This window comes from Nipponia nippon, unplaced genomic scaffold (assembly GCF_047370975.1).
Source record: "Nipponia nippon isolate SJK-2023a ecotype South Korea unplaced genomic scaffold, ASM4737097v1 scaffold_27, whole genome shotgun sequence".
Taxonomy (NCBI): domain Eukaryota; kingdom Metazoa; phylum Chordata; class Aves; order Pelecaniformes; family Threskiornithidae; genus Nipponia; species Nipponia nippon.
Window position 1 is genome coordinate 6,029,362 of NW_028262344.1, and position 19,389 is coordinate 6,048,750.

At 41.5% G+C, this 19,389-nt stretch overlaps 1 non-coding gene across 1 annotated transcript; it reads right to left on the bottom strand.

Moving 5' to 3' along the window:
* Positions 1-3,526: 3,526 nt before the first annotated feature.
* Positions 3,527-8,343, bottom strand: LOC104018098 (uncharacterized). Its single transcript, XR_015705943.1, has 4 exons — positions 8,257-8,343; positions 4,643-4,703; positions 4,184-4,292; positions 3,527-3,606 (listed from the first exon to the last, which is right to left on the bottom strand). It is a non-coding gene; the product is annotated as an uncharacterized LOC104018098 (transcript).
* Between the last annotated feature and the right edge of the window lie 11,046 nt (positions 8,344-19,389).

A 19,389-nucleotide genomic window follows, 5' to 3' on the forward strand; every position in this document is an offset into this window, starting at 1 on the left:
AGTGTGGCCAGCAGGTCGAGGGAGGTGATCCTTCTCCTCTACTCTGCCCTGGTGTGGTGGGTTGACCCTGGCTGGATGCCAGGTGCCCACCAAAGCTGCTCTATCACTCCCCCTCCTCAGCTGGACAGGGGAGAGGAACTATAACGAAAGGCTTGTGAGTTGAGATAAGGACAGTTTAATGAAAGCAGAAGCAAAGGCCGCATGCAGAAGAGCAAAAGAAAAACAGAAAGATTTTTATTCTCTACTTCCCATCAGCAGCGATGTCCAGCCACCCCCTGGGAAGCAGGGCCCCAGCACGCGTAGCGGTTGCTCCGGAGGACGAACGCCATAAAAACAATGAAAGCTCCCCCTCCTCTTCCTTTCTCCTATCTTTTATTACTGAGCGGACATCATATGGTATGGAATATCCCTTTGGTCAGTCTGGGTCAGCTGTCCTGGCTATGTCCCATCACAAGAGACAGCCTTGATGCTGCACGAGCACCGCTCAGCAGCAGCCAAAACACTGGTGTGTTATCAACACCCTTCCAGCTATCAATACAAAGCACAGCACTATGAGGGCAGCTATGGGGAAAATTAACTTCATCTCAGCCAGATTCAATACACCTGGTGAGGCCACATGTGGAGTAATGTGTCCAGTTCTGGGCTCCCCAGTTCAAGAAAGATGAGGAACTACTGCAGAGAGTCCAGTGGAGGGCTACGAAGATGATTAGGGGACTGGAGCATGTGTCTTATGAGGAAAGGCTGAGAGAGCTGGGTCTGTTTAGCCTGGAGAAGAGGAGACTGAAAGGGGACCTTATCAACACTTACAAATATCTTAAGGGCAGGTGTCAGCAGGATGGGGCCAGACTCTTTTCAGTGGTGCCCAGTGACAGGATAAGGGGCAACGGGCACAAACTGAAACACAGGAAGTTCTATCTGAATATGAGGAAAAACTTCTTTACTTTGAGGGTGACAGAGCACTGGAACAGGCTGCCCAGAGAGGTTGTAGAGTCTCCTTCTCTGGAGATATTCAAAACCCGCCTGGATGCGATCCTGTGCAACCTGCTCTAGGCGAACCTGCTTTAGCAGGGGGGTTGGACTAGATGATCTCCAGAGGTCCCTTCCAACCCCAACCATTCTGTGATTCTGTGAATTAAAGTTATTGAGAAAGTTTCCTCAGTTAATAGAATGAAATGCCTAAATACATGGTGTCCAGCTAAAACAATTCATTAGAAATTGCATTAGAAACAGAAATGCAGGAACAAACAGTAATAAATAAATATCGTTCAAAGAACATACCAAATCTTAAATAAAGGCATAATTCAAATCTATATGAATAAGTTGTCCAAGTGCAAAAATGTGTGTGGTGAATACAGGAAATCAAAACCATGGGGTTTACTTGACTGGACTATTACCTTGTAAGAAACTGAAGCAAACAATTATTATTTTTTAAACTCAAAAGGATAAAATTTAACAGTAGATGAAACATAAATGACAACCTTCTGCCATTAGCTGGCAAAATACAATGACCTACATTCACCATCTTGTATCCCTCTTGAATAGCACATTCTCACTAAATTAGAAGTTTTCCTTGTTAAGATCAAGTGAGGTGAAAGGCACCAATCAAACATTTTTTAAAGAGAGCCAGGCTAGTAGCTTATCTTAGGAAAACATATTGCTACACAGGAAGGAGAACAACCTACTTACATTTGTAAAGCAGGCAAAGTGGACATATTACAAATATAGAAAAAATATGCAAATATCTTTGTCCTTGTATACCTTCTAGTGGCTGTACAAGGTTACAATAGCTTTACAGTAACCAAGCAGGCAGAGTTAGCTCAAGAGGATAGAATCAGAATGCTCACCTCTACACTAGTTTTGTTAAATAGACTTAGTATACAAAAATTCATAAGATCAGTGTTCTGAATAGGCAAAAGTATGGATTATTTGAAGTGTTTAAGTTCACAACCAATTCTGTCTTGTTAGCTGAAACCAATGATCTCTGATCTAGGTTTTCCATATTAAAAGTGATTAAATTTATCAAGCTATTCATGTAACAAGTATACACCCAGGACATGTGCCTATGTTATTATGCCATATATATTTGCATGCAGTCACACTGTAGCAACATCATTAAGCGAAGTATTAGTTCTCCAGAAGTCCTTTAAGGATGGAAATGATCTGATATACAGGCTGCAGAGACTGTGTATGAGAGCCACTCATACTAGACATAAGTTGCATGAAACAGCAACAAACAGCTCAGTTTGCTTTAAAATAAAACAGGCCGTTTTGTTTGTATTTGCTGAAGAAGTGGATTATATCAGTGACCAAAACTGTCTTGCAGCATTGTGGTGACCCTGGCTGGATGCCAGGTGCCCACCAAGCTGAAAGTATAATGAAAGGCTCATGGGTTGAGATAAGGACAGGGAGAGATCACTCAGCAATTACCATCACAGGCAAAACAGACTTGACTTGGGGAAATTAATTTAATTTATTACCAATCAAATCAGAGTAGGGTGATGAGAAATAAAAACAAATCTTAAAACACCTTCCCCCCACCACTCCCTTCTTCACTCCTAACTTCTCTACCTCCTCCCTCCAAGCGGTGCAGGGGGACAGGGAATGAGGGTTGCGGTCAGCTCATCACACGTTTTCTCTGCCGCTCCTTCCTCCTCACTCTCTTCCCCTGCTCCAGTGTGGGGTCCCACCCATGGGAGACAGTCCTCCACAAACTGCTCCAGCATGGGTCCTTTCCACAGGGTGCAGTCCTTCATAAACGGGCTGCTCCAGCGTGGGTCCCCCACAGGGTCACAAGTCCTGCCAGCAAACCTGCTCCAGCACGGGCTCCTCTCTCCCCAGGTTCACAGGTGCTGCCAGGAGCCTGCTCCAGCGCGGGCTTCCCATGGGGTCACAGCCTCCTTTGGGTGCATCCACCTGCTCTGATGTGGGCTGCAGGTGGATATCTGCTCCACTGTTAACTTCCATGGGCTGCAGGGGGACAGCCTGCTTCACCATGGTCTTCACCAAGGATTGCAGGGGAATCTCTGGTCTGGTGCCTGGAGCACCTCCTCCCCCTCCTTCTTCACTGACCTTGGTGTCTGCAGAGTTGTTCCTCTCACATATTCTCACTCCTCTCTTCCGGCTGCTGAACATTCTGCAAGCTAACAGCTAACATTTAATTTAGTACAGTTTAAACATAAAAAGACAGTATAACAGACAATTTTAAAAGAAACTCACAAAAAAAACCCCAAAAACTAACCAGTAAATAAAAGCAAAGGATGGTACCCCAATCAGGGTACCAAGTCCTCTCCATGATGAAAGGGAAACAAAAAATACTCATTACTTTATGACTTATCAAAAGGATAAAAAGTGCATTCTATTTCTTCAATGAAAAGTACAGCTGGTGAAGCAGGAAGATAACAACAGCTGGAAGGAACGTATATAGAGTAGGCTTTTAGCACCCAATGTCTATTTTTTTTTAACTGAAAGATGCAACAGCTTTTGCCAGTGGTTAAACAGTGCTAGGAAAAAACCCAACCAAACTGACCTCTGACAACTGCTGAAGTGTTCAGCCTTCAAGGTACTACACAGTTGTGGGGGGGGATGTTTCTGGGGTATGTCATCATACTGTTAATTTATTTAAAAAAAAATTAAAACAAGAAATTAGGTACTTACGCTGCCAACATGATGAAGGCACAGGGTGAAGTAATTAAATTATATACCAAAACCTACATATTAATTATGAGAAACCTTGAAAATATGTTCTTGAAATGACATGTGATAATGCATGTTCACAAAGATAAAGAACACAATACATAGCAGATGTACAACATGTCAGAAGTAAACTGAATCCCAGTCTATATATGCAATAAATATCTCTTTTAATAAAAATAAGCTCTGTCTTCAGTACAGCATATAAAGCAACAGAGCTGTCCAGTCCTCAAAACATGGAAATAGTTTCCCTTCAGATACAGCAATTGGGAATGCAGCAGCAAGAGAGATGGCTGTATTCTATAGATAGCACATGCAGAATTGTTTCTGTACCCCAGATGACACTGGGAAAAAAGTTACATGATTGTACAGCTTAGATAGCTCTTCTTTTATGCGATTCATCTGCATAATTTTTTTAAGCGTATAGTCACAAGCAAAAACGTAAAAAACCTTGTATCTTTGTGTTTATAGACAGTTTCTGAAAGGTTAATACCTTTTTTATTTCTGAAGATCACAGCTAAACAACTGTTTTACTTGTCATTCATCCCCACACCTGGGTTTTGAAAATAACACTGTATAAGCTTGCCATCACTTCCAAAACACTGCAAGAGAAAAAGTAAGAGCTGTTAGATTATTCATGGGCTAGCACACACATGAAGCAAAACAAAAAAAAATTAGATAAATGTATCATGGCACAGTGCTATTGATAAGAAAGCTCATTGTAATGGGAGACATGACAACATACTGCATATGAAGGATTGCTTTTCCATAGATTGTATGAAATAATGTCACTTTAAATCATATTAATACAGATCTGTGAATATCAACTATATTACACTAAATTCAAGATATTACCTGCATAGCTAGGAACAATAGCAGATTTAAAGTGACAGAAGTAAATTGACAAGTTCTGTTGAGTACATTTGGAAAGCATATTCAAAATCAAAGTCACCTCATAGAGGGTCCCAACTTCCTGGTCTGGAGATGGAGAGAAAGATTGGTTTATATATAAACTGCAAGGAAAAAAAACAGAATATGATCTCCCTAGTAAGGCATGTAGAAGCATTCTTCAGCCAGGGGTGGGTAAATCTATCCACTATTCCCCCGTTTTTTAAAAATAATCTTTACAGTCCACATCAAACTACCAGTGGTTAGTATTTTCACTTCAGTGTGGAGGGGCAACAGGACTTCGAGAAGTCCCTCTGTCTGGCTAACCAGATCAATCCAAAGCAAGCATGCCAACTGCCTTCTCCTGCGAGTTCACCCATTAGTCTCCCATACGGCAGCGTGAAGTTAACTCGCTGGTTTAGCTCTTGCTCTTATTTTGAGGATCCAAACCATTCCTGCTATACCAAGTATGCTCAATTAGAACAATGCTCACAGAAACTACAATTATTTTGTTCTTTTTTGAAGTCATCCTTTACACTTCCTGCCCCAAATGAATATACATACACAGTACCTATTAATAATATCAAGAGAGCCTTGGGATCCGTAAAAGTCAGTTCTTTGCCAGCCGAGGAGGGAGATAAGGATGCTTAGCATAGAATTACCAAGGAAATTTATTCTCTCATATTAGCTATGCGCATAGTCATACCCCAGCCAATGCATGGAGGACCCCGATACAGAGGAAAACAGGGTTTATATATGTTACAATACAGTTGTGTAGACCAATCAAATTATTCATGTTAAGGGGTGGGCTAATCAGTTATTATTGCTTGTGTAATTGGTATGTACTTGTCCCGTGTATGATCAGTACATGCTTGTCCTGTGCAGGTGGTACAGATGTATGGTCAGTGGTGTGTTAAACCTCATTGTTCCAAACCAATGTCCCATGCAGGTGGAGTGGTTTTATACTGGGTTCTGGTCAGTTGCTGTTCTGGCCGTAGTTATATGCCTGGTTTCATTGAAGGGTAAATCTTCTATTGTTTTGTCATTGGTATGGGGTGTTCTCAGCCAGTAAGAGCTGGCTTAGGTTGGGTCTTCAGGTCACATCGACCCTGAGGTAAAAGCTCATAGTCTCAGGTAGTGTTCATTTATCGTTCTTCTAAGCAAGTCACATTGCAGTTAGCATCTTGCCTTTCACAGATCCACAGTACAAGATGACCACACGCAGTAGGGTATCCATATGCTATTTCCAAATAAAGTCATAACATTTCTTGGGCTTTGTTCACAGCCCACTTCTTGGTTTTCATGATGGGAGTATCTCCCACGGGTTTCAGGAGGATATCAACTAGGAAGGGAGGTAACGTTAACGGCATCGGCCTAGGCCCAGCGCACCGGCTTTATGGGGCACTGCACACCCCATATCCTCATTGGTTGGAACCATGTGCTCTCACTGCCGATTGGTCAGCGCACCTGCCCATCACAGCATAAGCCTTCACACACGCCCGCCCCCCCCCTCGCCTGCCTTTGCTCCGTAGTGACTTCTTGCCCCATTACTTTTCTTTTTAGTGTCACCAGTGGGCTCTTCTGTGTCTGGCGAGCCAATCGGAGGTGGGACCGGGTCAGCAGCACTTTCCACAGCTCCACCTTCCTGAGCTTCCTCCCCACCCTTGTTCCGGCCCTCGCTCTGAGGCGAAATACTCAGCTGCTCCTCCGCTTCTGCTATACTACTATCCGCAGGATACTGGGGGAAGCGACGCCAAGCGCCGCGTTAACGAGGTCGCTTTGCAAGGCATTTTGTCTCTCGTGGAGTGCCACCTTTCCGTCAGGTGACGTGAGTAGGGTCACGTGCAGTAGGAGCTATTCGGTTGCTAGCGGGTTTGGTTCGGGTGCGCCGTAGTGCTGCGGAACGGAATGTAGTGAGCTGGCCGGTCGGTATCAGCTCCGGCTCCGCGCCGCTACTCCACCACGATCAAAACTGTCCTGATCTTCAGCAATTACGGCAAGCTGCGGCTCTCCAAGTTCTACCAGTGTTATGTGCGGTGGGGCGGGAGCGTAGTCCTCGGGCAGCCTTGCTGCACTGAGGGTACGGATCTTCTGAGATCTTACAGCTTCGATTCACGGTCTGTGGCAGTTAGCAATGCGCTCTGAAAATACGGAAACGGTAGCCTTTCTGCAAGTATAGGAACATAATTTCTGTTCCTTTCTGTTGCTTTCCCCGGGTTTCTTCTTAATTAATTCTGGTGTCCAGCTGGCAGAAATTGTAAGCACAGCCATCTGCCATCCGAATCTTACCCCAGCTTCTTAGTCAGATATTGCTGTCTGCTGTTCTGTGCTTAAGACAATAACATGGGCTCAGGGAAAGGAAAAATAGAAGGTACTGGGATTTTTTGAGAGGTAGTTTCAGTAAGAAAAATGGGATTGAAATGGGAAAATGGGAAAGCAAGCTGTTTTTCCATTAAATATTCTTTTCACTGGAAATTATATTTTAATAGTTTTAAAGGTGAAGGAAGAGAACAAAGGCAAACTAGATTCTCTGATTTTATTTTTTGGAATCACTGTTCCAAACTGCAGAAAATGGAAAGATAATGCTTTAATCCTAGCAAATGGGCTAAACTCTGCTTGGGCTGACCTTGGACATATTAAAATGCAAGAAAACAACTGATGTTACCCAGAATTATTGAAACAAATTACTTTTTTTTCCTTTTTTTTTCAGTAGTGCGATTACTTATTTGTAGTTATGACTAGTTACTTACAATTCTAACCATTACAAAAGTCATATTTCCTTTTATTGGAAGAGATATATCATACTTTGTATACCTGTGAGCAGCAGTGGTGACTGACACACTTGGGTTGCACTGTCAGCCTTTCAGTAAAGAAATATAACTGATACAGGTCATTGCCATGGGTGACTGAATTTCATCCCTTCTCCTTGGAAAGACAATATTGAAAAAATCTAATATATGTTTTAAACCCATTCTCTCTTTTTCTCATCAGTTCTGAGTTACCAAGCTGATGTCTTTCATTTACCATTTCAAATTTTAAAATCCAAATGATCTATATCGATAAGCATTCCCCTTGTGTGCATCTCTGTTCCTTTCTTGATAACTTTGGTAAGTTACTGAAGCTCTGCAATGAAAAAAAAAAAATCCCCCTCCTGTCAGTCTGAAGGTAACAGTTAATTGGATAGCTAGATGGAAGACTTTGGGAAGGTATATAACACTTGCATTAATGTGAGGCAATTCACTTCCATTCTCATTGTCCATTCTAATTTTATTATATTTTTGTGTCTTTTGTTATTGTTGTGTATATGCAATGTCTTGGGTGGGAGAAGGATAGGCAGGGGCAGGAGAGGAGTGAATGGCAGGATGAAATCACATTTTTCTTATGAACTCAACTCTGCTCTAGTTACTTTAATAATTGGATCAAATCCTCAGTGCAGTAGGGTAATATGCCTGTATAAAGGGAACACTTTTCAGTTTGAAAATGTAAATGATAAATGAAACATAAAAATTATGTCATTGTTCTTGTCCAGTTAGTTGTCAGTGGCTTGCAACCTTGTGCTATTGCACAAGGCTTCCCCCCCCCCCCCCCCCGCTTCTTTTTTTGCCTTGTGCTTACCTTAGGTGATTTTCCTAAAGCTTTGTGGTTTATGTAAACAAGTGCAACTGTTGTCTTAATTACCTCTTTATGTGTGGCTTCAATAAAGTAGGTTTATGGACTTGAGGCAAATCTCAGTTCTTCCTACAAGTGGAAGCATCACCTGCTTTCTTGAGAGATTAATTTGAGTCAGATCTATGAAAGAGGCATTTGTTTGCTTGCTGATAGCAAAACTGATAGAATGTGTATGTAACTTTTTTTTAACCTAATATAGAGGATGGAAAGAGTTGCTACTGAATAAAATTAGGTTAATAATCCTCTGCAGTTAAGTATAATAATAATTCTTGGGAATTAGTGTGGCCAGCATGTCACGGATGGAGTGAGAGTGCACTTGTAAGAGCAATATGTTTATTGATAACAAAGTTTGATGATAAATGCGACAGTGGTTTAACAAGATTCAATGGCAAGATACACTTGATTATTTACTGCATAGAGGACAGGGTCAGACAAGACTGTCAGGGAGACCCTCCCTTTGAGTCATGAGGTTCAGAGAGAACCCCCTTGCTTTCTAAACTCTTTCTCAAAGAGGAGTCTAGGTGTGGCTGGATCCAATCCTAGTCCCAGACTTGGTCAACGGTTTATGTCTAAAGGATTATATATGCACAATCAATCCTTTATATCACTTAGCTAAGATTTCAAAGTTTAGCATGCTGTTAGTCACTTACCGAGGATCTGTTGCGGCAAGGAATCTCTCAACCTCGAGGAGTAACCTTGAGAGGCGTCCCTACTCAAGGGGAGATCCTGGCGTGCAGCCCGCTGCCGTGCAGGAAAGCTCAAAGGACTCTTGGGCTGCTCGCTATTTATGGGGGTAAGATGATTCAATATGACTCATAGTCATATTTACATGCCAACTCTGTATGTTAGTTTCTTCCAAATCTAGCTTGAGTTGGACACTGACCAGCACTGTGGTTAGGTAGACACATTGCCATTAATTAGCCCTTGGCTGTTGTGTTGTTATCTGTCTCCCCCGAATCCACTTTGAGCTGGATGCATCCATCACAACTGCCACTGGTGATTATCAATCACTTGAGCAGGGCCATGGGAAAAGGTCAGATGTGGGGGGCAGGAGGGTACAGGGGGAGCACACCACCACACAGCAGGACCAGGGAGGTGATAGTGTCCCCGTACTCGACACTAGTGAGGCTGCATCTCGAATCCTGTGTTCAGTTTTGGGCCCCTCACTACAAGAAGGACATGGAGGTGCTGGAGCGTGTCCAGAGAAGGGCAACGAAGTTGGTGAAGGGTCTAGAGCACAAGTCTTATGAGGAGTGGCTGAGGGAGCTGGGGTTGTTTAGCCTGGAGAAGAGGAGGCTGAGGGGAGACCTTATTGCTCTCTACAACTATCTGACAGGAGGCTGTAGTGAGGTGGTTGTTGGTCTCTTCTCCCAAGTACCAAGTGATAGGACAAGAGGAAATGGGCTCAAGTTGTGCCAGGGGAGGTTTAGATTGGATATTAGGAAAAAATTCTTCACGGAGAGAGTGGTTAGGCATTGGAACAGACTGCCCAGGGAAGTGGTGCAATCACAGTCCCTGGAAGTATTCAAAAAACATGTGGATGTGGTGCTTAGGGACATGGTTTAGAGGTGGAACAGGCAGTTAGGCTAACAGATTGGGCTTGATGATCTCAGAGGTCCTTTCCAACCTTAACGATTCTGTGATTCTAAGATGTGTGCACCATGGTTTTATATTTCATAATATAGACCCATGGCCATAATTTTGAAGTTCAAAATAAGTTTCTGAACAACTCTGAGAATAAAGACAGATTCTGAATACAAATTTAAGTTTTAAATACTGAAAAACATATATCTCAGTTTCTTAAGGAAAGAAGACACATTTTCTCTTTCCTGATGTCATAGAAAATGTGGGGGAAGAAGCTAAGATTATTATACTGGAGGAAGGTAGGCACAATTTAAGGAACACAAACTGTAAAAGCAGAGGAACCCGCAGTTGCTTGTTTTGTGTTTCATAGAACAATTTACTTCTGCTGGAGTTTTTTTTAATGTCTTTGTGGATTCTAGAGGTTGATTGTAAAATACATGATTTCAAGGTGAATGAATAAAACCCATGCTGATACCGTGCTTTGTTTGATTAGCAGTCATGCAGGGGACCGCGCTGTTTTTGCTGAAACTGCTTTTAAGATGCATGTACCAGTTCAGCTAAGAATGTTTGTTCATGTTTAAAATGCCTAGTTACACACTTGGGCATCTTTTATGTTTGGTGACTTCAGGGTTCTGTGTTATAAAACAAACCCTAAAAACAATCTGGTGTGGGATTTGGGTGTTTAGTGGAAGCATATGTGTGTGCACACATACACACCTGACTGAGAAAGCAAGGACTGCCTAATGTGCACAGAAAACAGCCATAAGAAAGCAGAATCATAGGAAATAGAACTAGAAGAAGCTTTCCTCTACCCAAAGACAAGACTAAGTGTACTTAACTGTTCCTGACAGGTATTTGAGTAGAAAAACATCGGTAATGATAAAGATTCTCACAGTCTCTATAGGCAGTATCTTCTAATAATTAATATTACTATATTGCTTTTTTAAAGATTTTTTTTCCTACTCCCTTGCTGCTACCTATATATAGGTATGACTTACCATCTCCACCGAGGAAGTGAAGAGAATATACTCTTGTTTTTGCTGCTTTTTTGCATATAGTGTTTTTTATTTACTCCTGATCTTTTCTTTTTCTCATCTGGGTGCTCTCCATCACCTTCATATCTTTTTTTTGAGGTACAGTATCCCAAACAGGATATAGTACCCTAGCTGAAGCCTCAGCTAGACAAGATCTGTTCATTTGTAATTAATTCTAGTGTTCTGTAGAGTGAAAGGAAAGTGGAGACACTATTTTTGTTCTTAATTTTTCTCCAACCCCAACTATTTTATTATTTCTTGGCCCCAAGTTTGCCAGTATACAGTGACTACTCACCTGATCCAGCTCTTGCTTTGTCTGTTTCTTGAGTGCACTAAGTGGCTGCCTTTATTCTGTTCCTTTCTTTTTAATGACTAGCAGTTCCAATTCCACTAATTCCCCAGTGTAGCTTCTGTACCTTCTCTATTTAGTGACACCTACTTGTTTGTAGTTTTCCTGTCATTTTCTGCCTTCTAGCATCAGGGAGATAGTCAGCCCTTGTCTATCTATGATAGCCCTTTGAGGACAACTGACTGATGCAGTCTGGAATCAGAGTGTGATCATCCCTGTTTTAAATGGTAGAAATTTTTCCTTGTGCATATTCTTAAATAACAGATTAGCCTATAAACATGTCAAGAATATATCAAGTGAGCAGATAAATGGTTAGCAGACTGTTGCTTGTAGAATTGGCAAAATACAAAACTCCACAGATGTGTTAAATTTTTGACAGTTATACTGTAACGTCTAAAATCATAGATGAGCCTAAAATGCTTAAAAATGTAGGTAGTGAACTTTAAGAAAGGATAATTTTGATAAATTTGAAACATCAGCAGCTTAGGTGGAACATGACAATGTCATGTCCTCTATAAACAAGAAATGTCTTGAGCAAAAGTAGTGTTAACTACATAGCTTAAGTGACATTAATTGCTACAGTGGGAGGAAAAAGGATATGAAAGTATGCATTGACCTTTTGGGAAAGCTTGCAAGATCTGTACAAAAAAGAAGTCCTGAGAAGTTTAGATTTGATTTAGAAGAGTATTGTGTTCCACCCAAAGTTGCTGCAGTAATATTTTGTATAAGGCTGTGGTATCAACAATTATAATTTAACTAATTCACTTGATTTTATGTAATTGAATGAACAGAATTGGGAAAGTGGAAAAATCAGTAAATAAACATTTTTTTAATCATTGAGAGGTAATTAACTGAAGTACTTGACATTTAGTCGATTAATTTTTCAAAAATAAATTGGTAGAGCCATTTTTTTTTTTTAAATTGGCAGAACCAGATAATCTATATGCAGCAGTTGGAAGAACTGAGAGTATTTGTCATTCACATTAACTTCATCGAATCATAGAATCATAGAATGGTTTGGGTTGGAAGGGACCTTTAAAGGTCATCTAGTCCATCCCCCCTGCAATGACCATGGACATCTTCCACTAGATCAGGTTGCTCAGAGCCCCGTCCAACCTGACCTTGAATGTTTCCAGGGATGGGGCATCTACCACCTCTCTGGGCAACCTGTTCCAGTGTCTCACCACCCTCATCGTAAAAAAAATTTCTTCCTTATATCTAGTCTGAATCTACCCTCCTTTAGTTTAAAACCATTACCCCTTGTCCTATCGCAACAGGCCCTACTAAAAAGTCTGTCCCCACCTTTCTTATAGGCCCCCTTTAAGTATTGCAAGGCCAAGAAGACACTGCTTCTGGGAATTGCACCGTACAGGTTTCTCAGCAAGGCTTAACGTTGCAAGATCATGGAGATAAATGGGTTGTGGTTCTCCAGAACCAGTTTCACTCGTGGAGCCGTGGTGACAGTCCTGAAATTACTGAGGACATTGCTGTCACAGAAAGGAAGACTGAGGATGTATGACAAGAGGAAGGCAATTAAGATGCTCCCGAGCTATCCGAAAGTGTGATGCGCCATGCATCTGTGCCAGAAGTCCTCGCATTTGTCAAAGCTTAAAGAGAATCAGACATAACTGACCTGGAGGAGAAAACCATCAGTGAGAAGCAATTGACAGTTGTACAAATGAAGCAGGTCAGATTCAGTTCTCTGTTCACAAAGGAAACCATTAGAAATCACTGAACCCAAGTGTTTTGGTGATGATAGACGGAACTAATGAGTCTGGAAGTTTTACGAGCGACTGCCTGGGCTGCTGGAGCAGGGTGATTATTGGGGAGGGTATGATATTTGTCATGATAACCATACCATATATTTGAATATTTCTAAAGGAAAGAAAAAAGCTATTTACAAACTGCACCAAATTTTCAGTCTGGTTTTGCTCAAGACTTGTAACAATACTTGAAAGACTGAGAGCTCAGAGATAAATGTAAGCTTAATTGTCAGCATTTTAAAAGGCTAAATAAAAACAGGCTAAATAAAAGGATAACTAATCTGTACCTTTGTTGGTTTAACAACTATGTGAGGTAAAATTGTGGAATTCTTGATTACAGTCAGTTTTTAAAAAGTCATCTAAAGGACAGTGGCTGTAATTAATGGTGTTTTATGAAAATAGAACACATCAGACTTGATGTTGGGTATTTTTATAAGATAGAACCTTTGATTATAAAGATAAGTATTGAAAAAATGATTACATCAGTTTTATGAAAGGGTTAGTACTTCACAACATCCTGATATTAAAAAAAAGTGCTATGCAAAATTCAGTTATCCTATTTCCAAGTTAACTACCAAGTTCAAACCCTCTAAACTGTCAGGCATTATTTATATAATGGTTTAGAGACTAGCATTAATGTTCAGGAAAAAGAATACTCAAGGATTTTTGACCCAGGACAGCATGTACAAGAGTGAGCAGATCTCTGCCATTTAATGAGAAGGACAGTTAGTTAGGAATTCTGGTTTTCAGTCTCTGACAGCCTATTTCTGTATTTTATCTAATTACTGACTCATGTGAAACACACAAGTGCCACTGTTGGGCAGGGATTGGAATCCAGGTCTCTCTTTACCCAAGAATGGCTCATGCTTTTATGCTCTGTGGCCCAGCACATGAGTTTCAGTCCTCCAAATCTGAGGCATGAAACGCAGCTACAAGGAACAGCATGATCCATAATACAGGCACATGCTGATTTTACAATACTGTTACACAGGCCACTCGAGGTTTCCTCTGCCCCGCTTGTAAATCCCAGGTCACTCTAGCCAGCTTAATGATGCTACTGCTATTGCACCCAATTTTCTTTCAGTTTCTCAAATGTGTTAAACAGAAATGGTGACAGTACCAAAGCCACTGTGGTATCCCAGATCATTTCCATGATTAGGATTGCTTCTTCTCCCTACTTGCAGTGATCACTCAAGAGGAGGGCTTTGTCAAACAGATCCTTTTATCCCCTATTTATTTCTGCATGTTGCGCAACCAAAGTTTTTGGCACTGATAGTATCCACGAGAGTTGCTCAGTATCAGAAGGTTACCAGAGCCATTGGAACGTTATCCAAAATCTGAGTATCAACTGGTAAATGATCTTATCTGAGGAACTGACTTGCAATGTTTATTTTATTTAATTCTAATTTGTAACTTGAACTAGTCTTAAAAGAACATGAAAAATGTAGAGGAGCCAAGTGAAACTGAAGTTGCCCCTGTTAGGAGTGAAATGATAACTGATACATAGTCATGTCACCTATGGGGATATTGAGCAAATGCCATCTTTACTTTTAATTCCTGAAGAATTACTGCTAAGGTACTGCTAAGGAAAGGGTGTCTGTGTTAATTATCCCCACAACATAATCTTGAATGTACTGATCTCACAGTAAAATGGAGGAAAAAATCTCACCCAGCAATTCTGCAAACTCCTCCTGGACTCTAAAGCAGCTTCTGTTCATCCATTACTGTTGTTTGTGTGGTCATTATGCAGATCAAATTCTGCTTTTAGTTGCACAAGCTTTTGTCTTATGCTGTTCTCGACTATCCTGAATTCTTCATTATTCTTCAGGGATGTTGTACAGCAGTTACTCAAGGCATTATCATCTTCATACTTTGCATTAGCATCTTCATATTTTGAGATGAGGCAGAAAAGGGGAAAAAACACCTTTAACTCTGGGGTTTGCATGATGATTATGGCTCTATTACCAGCTTGTATAAAACACCATCTGCAGAAAATCATGTTTTCAGCCTTATTTTGTATTACATCAAGAGAACAAAAACATTTGATAAGACCGCATGTTAAATGTGTTTGTTCTTGTTTTCTGATACCACACTTCAGCTTTGCTAGCATCATACTTAATATGCTCCCAAGACTATACTACATATGAGAAGATTTTGTGTAATTTTCTTGCTGCTTTGCACGTGTTTCAATAGCCATAACCACAGGAGATATCAGGTACATTTCACCATATTTTAGTTATTTAAAAACTTTGACTCCATGCTTATCTAGAGAGAAAAAACCTCATTTAGAGGCTCCTAAAATAGATGGCTAAGAAAGGTTGAATGTATCACAATGCTGACTAGAGACTGAAATAAGCAAGTTAGAAGCTTAACATTAAACCAGTCAGACTACATGTGTGTTATTAAATAAGTAGTGCCAGGAACTTTTTTGGAGCACCATAGCTCAGTCATCTGTACTGTTAAATGGTAGAACAGTTGTTGGCACAGATTTTGGCCTGTGCATGACTCATGAGTCAGCAAGGTACCTTTTCTGGTTGACATTTTGGATGTGACCAGCCTGTTCTGGTGGTTAAGAGAAGAATAATATGGATGCAAACTGTTCACTACCATTTGGCCTCTGTGCCAGAGAACAGTCCTTGGGATGTTTGTTAGTAGACATGCAGTCTCAGTTTCAGGTGAGATTTGATCCCTTGTAGCCACATTGAGAAGAATTAAACTTTTGCAGGGGAGGAAATCCACCCTCTTTTAACTTTAGAAGCAATCTCACAACTTTTTAAAATGTTTTTTCAGCTTTCCTTCCGTGTAATTGTCACACGCATATTCACTCTAAATGCCTAGCAACAGCAAGATAATGCAATGTTTTTTTGTTAAGTATGCAGTTTACAGATGATGAGGAAGTACTATTTATACATCTCAACTCACCTATGCCTTTTCTTATTAGAAGTAGATGATGAACATTAATTAGATTTAGGGAAAAGTGCGGTAGTCTCAGTGTCCTTGTTCTGCATCTTGTCATGGAATAATTCCACATGAATTTTTTTTATATATATATATCTCAGACTGAGTGAAACTATTGTTAAAATATCACTCCTGATATTTGAATAGTAGGGGGACATGGAGGGATTTAGCATTAAAAAATAAAAATAAAAGGCTAGAGCTAGATGTCCCAGTTGCAAAAAAAAAAAAAAAAAAAGTGGACTTAAAGTAGATAATGTCTTTCCCTCAGATCCAGCTTGGTAACAGAGCTAATAATACTGGCAACTCTTGGGAATTAAAATGCATTAAGAGCTCTCTGGCTCTGAAACAGGAAACCTCAGAGAAGAGAAGGGTTCCAAATAGAAAACTACATAGCAAATATTGTTAGCACTGGAGAGTCTAGGCAGGACTTTATTTAGCTTTCTCATATAAATATTGCAAATTGAAAGAAAAGGAAACATATTTTTTTTTCCCACAGTGTATAAATGTCAGTATTTTATATTTTATTTATAATATATGCACCTTCCACATAGCATACTAACATTCCACCAAAATTAGATACAACTAATTTCTTTCACTAGTCCTTTCTAGGCTGTGCGGTTGAATGTCTCACAGCTCTTCAGTGCAGTTTATTTGCTTCATTCAGCAGTACACATGCTGTTTAGCAGTTGTTACCTGTTCAATGTATGGCATGACTTATGGGGTATACTCATATACTTGATTCTTGTATTTTGTAGTCTGATTATGTTTCACTACATGATCTATGATACTATTTGTTCTCAGATCTTTTTTGTGAATCATTGTGCAAGCAGCAGATTATGACACAAAATCTGTCACGTACTGAGGGATGTATCTGATTTATCAGGTTATATGATTGAGGGGAGGCTGCAGTTCTGTTCCACAGTCCCAGAATGAGTCAGCCCATTTGTATGTAGTGCTCCATGGGATTCACTGGTTATTTAGCTTGGTCTTCTAGATCAAAGTTTAGGAACTGCTACTTTAAATGGTGACATTGCTATATATTCCCAAATAGCAGAGTTACATTTGCAACAAACATTTACTTATGTTTCCTCCTGATTCTAACCCAAAAGGTCTTTTCTGTGCAAATGGTATTCTTCCAAGAGTTCAAAGATCTTCACAACTTTTTTGCCTCGGTCTTCACCAGCAAGTGCTCTAGCCACGCCGCCCAATTCACAGAATCCAAAGGCAGGGACTAGGAGAATGAAGTACTGCCCACTGTAGAAGATCAGGTTCAAGACCATCTAAGGAACCTGAATGTGCACAAGTCCATGGGACCTGATAAGATGCACCCGAGGGTCCTGAGGGAACTGGCAGATAAAGTTGCTAAGCCACTATCTATCATATTTGAAAAGTTGTGGCAGACTAATGAAGTTCCCAGTGACTGGAAAAGAGGAAACATAACCCCCATTTGTAAAAAGGGAAAAAAGGAAGACCCGGGGAACTACAGGCCAGTCAGTCTCACCTCTGTGCCTGGCAAGATCCTCTTGGAAACTATGCTAAGGCACATGGAAAACAGAGAGGTGATTGGTGACAGCCAACATGGCTACACGAAGGGCAAATCGTGCCTGACAAACTTGGCGGCCTTCTACGATGGGGTTACAGCGTTGGTGGGTAAGGGAACAGTGACCGTCGTCATCTACCTGGACTTGTACAAAGCATTTGATACTTTCCCGCACAACATCCTTGTCTCTAAAATGGAGTGTTGTGGTTTAACCCCAGCTGGCAACTAAGCACCACACAGCCGCTCGCTCACTCCATCCCCGGTGGGATGGGGGAGAGAATCCGAAGAGTAAAAATGAGAAAACTCATGGGTTGAGATAAAGACAGTTTAATAGGGAAAGCAAAAGCAAAACAAGGAATTCATTCACTCCTTCCCATCGGCAGGCAGGTGTTCAGCCATCTCCAGGAAATCAGGGCTCCATCACACATAAGGGTTCCTTGGGAAGACAAACGCCATCACTCCGAACGTCCCCCTTCCTTCCTCTTCCCCCAGCTTATATACTGAGCATGACGTCATATGGTATGGAATATCCCTTTGGTCAGTTGGGGTCAGCTGTCCTGGCTGTGTCCCCTCCCAACTTCTTGTGCACCCCCAGCCTACTTGCTGGTGGGGTGGTGTGAGAAGCAGAAAAGTCCTCGACTCTGTGTCAGCACTGCTCAGCAATAACTAAAACATCCCTGTGTTATATCAACACTGTTTTCAGCACAAATCCAAAACATAGCCCCATACTAGCTACTATGAAGAAAATTAACTCTATCCCAGCCAAAACCAGCACATGGAGAGACATGGATTTGATGGGTGGACCACTCAGTAGATAAGGAATTGGCTGGATGGTCACACTCAAAGACGAGTGGTGTCCCTCAGGGGTCTGTATCGGGACCAGTATTATTTAACACCTTTGTCAGGGACACGGACAGTGGGATTGAGTGCTCCCTCAGCAAGTTTGTGGATGACACCAAGCTGAGTGGTGCAGTTGATACGCTAGAGGGAAGGGATGCCATCCAGAGGGACATTGACAAGCTTGAGAGGTGGGCCCTTGCGAACCTCATGAAGTTCAACAAGGCCAAGTGCAAGGTCCTGCACCTGGGTCGGGGCAATCCTAAACATGGATCCAGGCTGGGTGATGAGTGGATTGAGAGCAGCCCTGCGGACTCGCAGGTGCTGATCCTGCTAAGGGACTTCAACCACTATGACATCTGCTGGAAAAGTGGCACAGAAAGCTGCAGTCTAGGAGACTCTTGGAGTGCACTGAGGATAACTTTCTAATCCAGGCGATAAAAAGCCTGACCAGAGGAGAAGCATTACTGGACCTGTTGCTCACCAACGCAGAGGAACTTATTGGAGAGGTCAAGATTGGTGGCAGCCTGGGCTGCAGTGATCATGCCCTGGTGGGATTCACAGTCTTGAGGGATATGGACCAGGTGAAGAGTAGAGTCAGGACCCTGAATTTTAGGAGAGCAAACTTTCACTTCTTTAAGGAATTAATGGATGGGACCCGCTGGGAAACTGCCCTCAGGGATAAGGGAGCAGAACATAGCTGGCAGCTCTTTAAGGGCATTATTCTTAGAGCACAAGAGCTCTCAATTCCCATGTGTAAGAAATCAGGCAAGGCAGGCAGGAGACCAGCATGGCTGAGTAAGGACCTCCTGGTCAAACTAAAGTGTAAGAAGGAAATGCACAGGCAATGGAAGCAGGGACATGTATCCTGGGAAGAATATAGAGATGCTGCCCAGATGTGTAGGGATGGGATCAGGAAAGCTAAGGCACAGTTGGAGCTGAATTTGGCGAGGGATGTGAAGAATAATAAAAAGGGCTTCTACAGGCATGTTGGTCAGAAAAGGAAGACAAAAGAAAATGTACCCCCCACCCCAATAAATGAGATAGGGGATCTGGTGACAACCAACATGGAGAAGG